The following is a 7,109-nucleotide window of genomic DNA, read 5'->3' on the forward strand; positions in this document are numbered from 1 at the left end:
AACAGCTTCAATCAGTGTTAGATTTTGTATTGCAGCATCTGCTTGACACTGCAAAATGGGGTGCTTTGTGCCCTTGCAGTTGGTTCTGATAAATGCTTCCCATGGGATCTTCAGATACAGTTTTAAAGGCCTGATACAGATTACAAAAGCCTCACCACAGTAAGAGTATGGAGCACGGCAAGCTGTAGCAGTGGTGGGGACGTGGGAAAAAACAAAGCACTCAACTATTTTTAAGACCAGTTCCTGCAGTGGTAAGTCCAAAGTGTTCCCAGGTGGATGCTCAAACACACACACGTGCTGTGTTCTCAAAAACACACAGTAAATACAGATACCTGCAGAAACTAATTTCTCTGTTGATGGCAGTGAGCTACAGCATACTGAATAAAACTTCCAACTTCAGTCACATTACTCAGTTTGAGCTCAAGTTTCACACTGTATATTCCCTCAGAGTTCATGGTGCCACTTATAGGTCCAAAATAAAGTAAATGTCTATTTACTTTGGTGGGAAAGTGCAGCAGGGAAACCATGACTGTCAGACCCGGAACATGCTTCCCACTTTATGGAGGCTATATAACATGTCAGCAATTAAAAATGATAAACCTATTAGAATAGGACAAAATGCAAACTGAGGAAACAACTCTGCTTTGTGAGACTGAGAAATTAAAAGCAAAAATAAACTCAGGGAACAATGGCAAATGCTGTGCTATGGCTCCACATGAACACGCAGGCAGCCATCCAGCTTACAAAGGAAGAACAAGTTAGCCAGAAAAGCTTTTCCAGGAATTGCACTGACATAGTTGACAGTGGCCTTAGTTAAAAGTACATCTAAAGGAAAGTGAAGAGTTTTATTGACATATTGACTTGGATTACATTCAAAGCTCAAATGAAAGTGCAAACCTGCAGGCAGAAAGTGTTGCAAATGAGAAGGTAGTCTTCCATCCTGAGAAATGAAGCAAATCATTGTTTTAATCCTTTTTGAAGTTCTACCTTTTATTTGTGAATGTAGGACTGCTGGAAAGGCTAAAACTGAGCTGTTTTAATTTGAACCTTTAGTTTTTAACCAGAGGTTAATTGTTGTACCTTTTCCAACCTTAATACACATTGTAATATAATGCTTTCAGTTATATATACCTTTCTCCAGTTACTCAGGCAGAGGCAAGAGTAAACTCCATCTTTAACCCACTCCTTGCCTTCAGACATCTTTGGCAACAGGAGCGCTGATTACTGAAGAACACTAAAACCACTGACTCCATTTGTTAAAGCAGGGCAATTCATGTTAAAATAACTTTGGATCATTGCTGTCTCCAGCAAGACTTAATCTGACGAAGGCTTCCGATATATTGATAGATGCAATAGGCTTATCTGTTACTTGAATACTTCCTATTTGTAAATGATCATAATAATCAACTCACAATAACAATTTTTTTCCCTAGGCTGGCTTAAATCGTGAATGGACAGAGGACATAATTTACAATTATTCTTTAGACTTCCTAGAAATGTCTCCAATTGTTTGTGTGGGTGTCAAAATCCCAGACTGTGACCTCTTCAGATGTGCCCTGTTCTAGGCTGCAGGAGCCCCGTGCCTACCATAAACCCCCCGCATTTAAAATTCTCTGCATAACTCATATTCAGCCTCCTGCATACCCGAAATTTATCTGTGGGTAGTTTCCTTCAGAGGAAAAAAAGACCCCAACCTCCCCCCCAAAAAAAGTTCAGAAGAAAAATTCGATCTGTGAACATTTTAAATGGTTAATCCACTTACTAAGAAGCAAGCCAGCCACATCCAGCTATCTGCCCAAGAGGGAGGGTATAGATACACCCGCTTCTTGGAAAAGCTGCCCCCACAGCCAGCTACGGCCGCAGGGGGCCATACATCTTATCGATACACGAAACAGAGAAGAAGCCTGAGGCAGGACTGGAGTGCCCATTTCCCTCCCTTCAGGTGAATGGCCCCATAAACATAACTCTCTCATGCTCATCTGCAGCACAGATGCTAACAGAAACAAGAAGCTGACTGACATTCAAAAGAGAAGTGAAAATCTCTCACATGAGAACAAAGAGGAAAACTGAGGCTGATAAAGTTCTGTGACCCCCTTCCACTATGAAGGCAAGAAGTAGAGGCTGCAAGGGAAGATGGGTGTGAAAATGCTGCAGGATAGAGAATGAGAGGCAAACACCCAGAAACCCATTACTGAAGAAGCAAGGAGTACCATTTGATAAAAAGCTGCGTTAGCACCACGCGGCAGGTGTTGAATGGTTCTGGGAAGTCGCCCATAAGCACAGCACCAGGATTAATCTTTCTTTGAGACTGTCAAGGAGTAGATTATTGCTGGTGACCCGGAAAGCTTGGCTTCCAATAGCTTGTTTCCATCATTTGAGACAGCCAGATTATAACCCTTTCTGTATGTCCAATATGATGTTTACAAGTTTGCACAGTATTATGCAGCTTTAGAAGAAGGACCTAATTCATTGTGGAAATGAGCAAAAGGACAAACTGAAGACCTTTTCCTTCTCAATCTCTATTTTTTCCAAAAATCAATCATAATCTAGAAGAGGACCACAAGAGTGTGCTGAGAGGGTCTGCAAGTGCTGAAGAGAAAGAATGGCAGAAGTTTTCCATGGTTGGCTGGCTCAGGAGAAAACCTGATGCTGAGATATGCAAGCAGGAAACAAGTACATTGGGATTTGTGGGTTTTAATAGAACAAATACCAGTGATGCTGCATGCTTCCTTATTATTGAAAAAATAAAAATATTTTCTTGACCACATAGCTTAGTCATTCTCACAAACTAAAATGAAAAATGTGATCTTTACATCACTTGTCCTCACGCTGTCTCCCAGAAGACTTCTCATGACAAAGCGGAGGAGTGCCAAAGTTCCCCTAAGTTTTGATTTATTTATTATTTTTTTTTTTGTCCTAGGCTTTAACTAACTTTCTGAATGAGGAAGTGAGTCTGTTATTTGATTCCAAAAGGCAAAAAGCAAAATGTGGAATGGACAAAAAGCCTACTCACAAACATACAATCAGTGAAAGCTCATGCCCTACAGAGGCAATACCTGACTGCACAGATCAGCGGTCTGGTTCAGCATGATGGTTGTTTCTAACCTGCTTCTCCTCAGTCCTAAAAAGCTTGAAGTTGGCTTTCAGGACAACATCTATTCTGAGCATCTATTCTGATCTCCCTGTCTTTAAAAAACAACACTGTATGTATAGGGGGATAACAAAAAGTGACAAATGTTCAATGGAAACTTGTAAAACTCAGGGTTCCGTACTGGGACCAATGCTGTTCCAACATTCGTCGGCGACATAGAGAGTGGGATCGAGTGCACTCTCATCAAGTTTGCTGATGACACCAAGCTGAGTGGTATCAATGACATGCTGGAGGGAAGGGATGCCATCCAGAGGGACCTTGACGGGCTTGAGAGGTGGGCCCATGTGAACATCATGAAGTTCAACAAGGCCAAGTGCAAGGTCCTGCACATGCACTGGGGCAACCCCCAGGATCAATACAGGCTGGGTGGAGAAAGGATTGAGAGCAGCCCTGAGGAGAAGAACTTGGAGGTGCTGGTGGACAAAAAGCTCAACATGGCCTGACCTAAAGCAAATTGCATCCTGTGCTGCCTCAGAAGAAGCGTGGCCAGCAGGATAAGGGAGGTGATTCTCCTCCTCTACTGGGCTCTCATGAGACCCCACCTGGAGCACTGCATCCAGCTCTGGGGCCCCCGACATAAGAATGACATGGACCTGTTGAAGCAAGTCCAGAGGAGGGTCACAAAGACAAGAGTCTGGCTGGAGCACCTCTGCTATGAAGACAGGCTGAGACAGTCAGGGTTGTTCAGCCTGGAGAAGAGGAGGCTCCAGGAAGACCTTATAGTGGTCTTCTAGTACTTAAAGGGGGCCTACAGGAAAGATGGGGAAGGATTCTTCGCCAGGGAGTGTAAGTGTATAAGACAAGGAGTAATGGTTTTAAACTGAAAGAGGGAAGATTTAGGTTAGATATTAGGAAGAAATTCTTTACTGTGAGGGTGGAGAGACACTGGCACAGGTTGCCCAGAGAAGCTGTGGATGCCCCATCCCTGGCAGTGTCCAAGGCCAGGCTGGATGGGGCTTTGAGCAACCTGGGCTGGTGGAAGGTGTCCCTGCCCATTGCAGGGGGTTTGGATCTGGATGTTCTTTAAGGTCTCTTCCAACCCAAACCATTCCAAGATGCTATGATTCTATGAAAGCAGGTTAAAAAAAAAGGTTGGTTCTCTTCTCTTCCAACATAAACAAATACAGAAATGTTCTGGTCTTACACTTTGGCTGAAAACATGTTTATAGTGACAACAGACATGCAGGGACAAGTGCAAACATAACCGCTGCACGAGGTTATACTAACACAAGGCTGTGTTGAGAACATGTAGTGTATTACATCAATGCATGAGGATCAACAGCCTTGCACCAATTTTACAGGGAACAAATGTGATTCTCCCTCTTTTCCTGGCTCAGTTTCATTGACTGTTAGATACAGTGGCTTGTGAAGTCATCATTAACCCTGAACTATGGTCTCTTGCAGCCCTTGTTTATATCAGGAAATTAAATTTTGTCTTATAAAACATCATGCCCATGTTACTTTTTTGTTATTTAGCTAGCATGGAGATTTTTATACGACTTCACATGATCTCACATCTGCCAGGTAACAGGTAGTTGTCCTCTCACAGCTCTCAGGCTATGACATGCTCTTTAGACTCACACAGTATGCTTGGTTTTTTGTTCAGAGTCGAATTCACAGTTTCTTTATGCCCAGCACAGGTATGGAAGCTGGGGAAGAGCAAAAAGAGCTTCAGGAATTCTTATATGCTTCTCATAGCCTGGACTAAGAAATAAGAGGGTGGCTGTAATGAAAGTTCCTTCCTTTCTGAATGGGCCCCATGGCCCACTGACCATGAAAAAGAGCGGTGTGCTTTGACCCCAGGTCCTTGCGTAAGTTTCCTATCAATGTCCATCCTGTTTCAGGAACTGCCAGGTAGCTTGGCAGAAGTGGGGAAACTCCCCACACAGGTTCACCCAAACCAGCTTTTTACTCATCCCTTTTTAATTTTTTTGGTTCCCTTTTTCCAGAAGGGCACGAAGGAACTTCAGTATGCAACTCCATCACGTTATGATGAAACATGGCAGGCAGGACTGCAGCTGGGTTAGTTTCTACTGCATCATTTGTAAAAAATCTGGTATGTCCTGCTTTTGAAAAAGGCCATACTTTACCAGCAATGGGAAACATACACAGTAGGTTTCTGAACAGTGCAATGATGCACGAGTTGGATACAGATTCTCCCCATCCTCCTCCATGATGTCACTGTGGAAAATCTACTTGAGCATTGATTTGTTTTAAACAGAATTTAAGGTGTGTGTGGCAATTCTCAGCAGCTCTCTTTTTGGAATACCAGATGCATGAGCTTCACAAGTCCAAGGAGTATAGGAAATGCCAGCATTTTGAAAAAAGAAGTACTAATTTGCATTTTTTAGCCTAATTTTCATTTATAAAGTCTGTTACTTGAAGTTAAACAAGATCAGAATAATTTCCTCTATTTTCATATTGTTGTAGTTAAATGTTATCTATATGATATAAACCAGATTATTTATATTGTAAGACTACTTAGGCAGGGACTGTCTTACTGTGACACAACAGCTAACATAATGACTGACTGAAACTTAACTGCACTACCCAGAAGAAATAGATTATTAATAAGAAGGTTGTTAATAATATGACTGCCTCTGCAGTTCTCACTCACTAATTACCAGGAAAGGCTTTGGTTGCTGGATTTGGCCTGCTTTTCTTTTAAATTCCACTTAATGTGATCACCAAATATTCCTCATTTGCAATAAAGGTTACAGTATGAAACTTGCACAGTGAGCCAAGCTCACCTCTCAGCTAACAGAAGAGGCTGCACAGACGTAAGTCAGATTTGATCCAGGAAAATAAGACAGGAACAAATCTGCACTCAAAACTCTTTTAAGCTACATTTACTGCTTGAAGTTGGGCAAGTTAGTATTCCCTTTTGTTTCATCTCCTCAGCATTCAGGCACCACTGAGTGTATACTGCCAGTTACAGATGGGCCACCCTAACTTGTCCACTTTTAGGGATCCAGTCTTTGGGTTGCAATAAAAACCGAACAGGAATAAGAGACAGATCTTTCCTGCAAGTGCTGACTGTTCTTCCCAGGGGTGGTTCCATGCCCTCCAGAAGACATTAAGCACACTCTCTTCCCATAATCTCTTTCACTCCCTTTTTTTTCAAATTATCCAATGGTTTTCAGTCCATCAAACACTTGGATGGAAGAAGACTCCTGCACATTTGTATTGTACTTATTGGGCAGGGAAGTGATTTATTTTGGCAAGTGAATTTGGTATCTTAGTTCCTCATTGGTATTCCAAAGCCTACTTCCTGGAATTGCAAAGCTGTTTGCATTCACCTGCTCTCCTTTTGTTTTAAAACCCAGACTCTTTGGTCACTTTAGGTCAGTTAGCAGGAAGTGACCGATATATATCATTTAACCATGAAACTCCAAGCTGGTAATTATGGAGTTTGAAATAAGCTTCTCTCTAGAGCAGGCTTCTTCTTGAAAAACTACATTTCATCCTAACATACCCCAGTCAGCTCTACTTCAGCTTTGAAAAATTTATCTTTGAACACACTTACCTGGCCTAGCTTCCTCACTGGTTCACGGAAGACGATAAACTTTTGGTTTTCTCCCCACTGTAAACTAATTAGGGACCTTGTGAGATTGGGTAATGCTTATAAAGCACTTTGGAGATAAATGTGAAATGCTACCACCACCAGAGTCACTGAGACAGGAATACTAGAGGGAAAAAACAAAATGGCAGTTAAGAAGTTTTACTTTGATGAATTATGAAGGGATATAACATTCAATAGCATTAAAATGCATTTTCACGGAACACCTCCGTTCAACTGGTTTGATTTTGAAAGCCTAGCAGTTACCTCCTCCAGAAGGTTGGTAAATAATTTTCTCCTTGATGTACTTCTGCAAGTCCTTTCTTTCTCCGTGAAGTAGACTATTCAGTTATTCCTAAAGGCCTGCAAGTATGGGTTACTTTGGGATAGGACGTAAGC

At 41.9% G+C, this 7,109-nt stretch overlaps 1 protein-coding gene across 1 annotated transcript in view; it reads right to left on the minus strand.

Moving 5' to 3' along the window:
* HMGCS1 (3-hydroxy-3-methylglutaryl-CoA synthase 1) overlaps positions 1-7,109 on the minus strand; it is a 94,911-nt gene that overhangs the window by 51,594 nt on the left and 36,208 nt on the right. The gene's annotated exons all lie outside the window — the stretch shown is intronic.

Source organism: Falco punctatus, assembly GCF_963210335.1.
Source record: "Falco punctatus genome assembly, chromosome: Z".
In the NCBI taxonomy this organism is placed as follows: Eukaryota; Metazoa; Chordata; class Aves; order Falconiformes; family Falconidae; genus Falco; species Falco punctatus.